The following is a 1,993-nucleotide window of genomic DNA, read 5'->3' as shown; positions in this document are numbered from 1 at the left end:
TCAATATTTTCTTATGCACATTTTCAAGCATTCAGTTAAATCAAGGTAGTTTATAGTGTTCAGATCTCTTATGACTTTAATGAGTTTTCGTCTTATCATTCCATCAATTGCTTATAAAGGGGTCTTATAACCTCCCTTTCCTGTAGATTTTTGCTTCATGTAGTTTGAAACTGTTATTAGTTACATATACATGTATGATTAGTGACTCCCTGATGAATTAATCTTAACACTACAAAAATTCACTCTTACAAAGCTACAGAAATCTAAACTGTATGGTATTGGCATAGCATAAAAACATGGATTAATGGGACAGAATAGAGAACCCAGAAATAAACCCATACATATATGCTCAATTAATTTACTACAAAGGAGCTGAGAGTATACAATGGGGGAAAGGACAGTCTCTTTAATAAACAATACTGGGAAAACTAGACAGCCACATGCAAAAGAATGAGATTTGGTCACACAAAAATTAACTCAAAATGAATTAAAGACTTTGACCACAATACCCAAAACCATAAAACTCCTAAAGAAAGCATAGGTGGTAAGATCCTTGACATAGGTCTTGGTAATTATTTTTTGAATCTGACACCAAAAACAAAAGCAACAAAAGCAAAAATAAACAAGTGGGACTACATCATACCAAAAAGCTTCTTCGCAGCAAAGGAAACTATCAATAAAATGAAAAGACAACCTACCAAATGGGAAAAGATACCTACAAATCATATATATATATTATATATATATATAAATATATATAATATATTTAATATATTTTATTATTTTTTATTTTTTATTTTTTTATTTATTTTTTATTTTTTTATTTTTATTATTTTTTATTTATATTTATTAATATTAATATATTAATAAAATATAAATATATATAATATATTTAAAGAACATACACAACTCAATAGCAAAAATATAAACAATCCAATTAAAAAGTAAACAGGGCATCTGAATCACCATTTTTCCAAACAAGACATACAGAGGCCAACAGGTAGATGAGAAGATGCCCAGCATCACTCATCATCAGGGAAATGCAAATCAAAACCACAATGAGATATCACCTCACACCTGTTAGAATGGCTATTATTAAAAAAAAAACAAAAACAAGAAATAACAAGTATTGGCAAGGAAGTGGAGAAAAGAAAACCCTTGTGTACTGCTGGTAGGACTGTGGAGTGGTGTAGCCTCTAGGGAAAGCAGTCTGGAAATTCCTTTAAAAATTAAAAATAAAAATACCATAAGATCCAACAGTTCCACTTTTGGATATTTATCCAGAGAAAAGGAAAATACTAACTTGGAAAGACAACATGGAAGCAGCGTAAGTGCTTGTGGATGGATGAACGAATACAAAATGGTGACATGTATATTATCTTGTGTATGCATCCTGTGCAGTAAATCTCGCCACTTGTGGCAATATGGCTGGACCATGAAGGCATTATGATAAGGGAAATAAGTCAGACAGAAAGACAAATACCATATGATCTCACTTATATGTGGAATCTTAAAAAACAAAACAAACTTCCACATACAGCAAGCAGATTTGTGGTTCCCAGAGGTGGGGGATGGGGGATGATGAAATGGGTGAAGGGGGTCAAAAGGACAAACTTCCAGTTATAAACAAGTAAGTCCTGGGGATTTCATGCACGGTGTGCAGACTGTAGCTAATAACATTACCTTGCATATCTGAAAGTTGCTAAGAGAGGAGATCTTAAAATTTCTCATTACAAGAAAAAAAATTGGTAACCGTGTGGTGATGGATGTTAACTAGACTTATTGTGGTGATCGCTTCACAATATATCCAAATACAAAATCATTATGTTGTACACCTGAACCTAATATAATGCCACGTGTCAGTTATAGTTCAATTAAAAAACTCCACCCCCACCACCCATCCGGCAACCTCACATGGGCCTGTTGCTGCTCCAGAACCACCAGTCCCCCGGACTTGGCACTCTCCTGTTTTATAAGAACCATTTCACACTTT

This window comes from Ursus americanus, chromosome 13 (genome assembly GCF_024610735.1).
Source record: "Ursus americanus isolate L20-20 chromosome 13, mUrsAme1.1.p, whole genome shotgun sequence".
In the NCBI taxonomy this organism is placed as follows: domain Eukaryota; kingdom Metazoa; phylum Chordata; class Mammalia; order Carnivora; family Ursidae; genus Ursus; species Ursus americanus.
Note: the sequence above shows the minus strand (reverse complement) of the source record.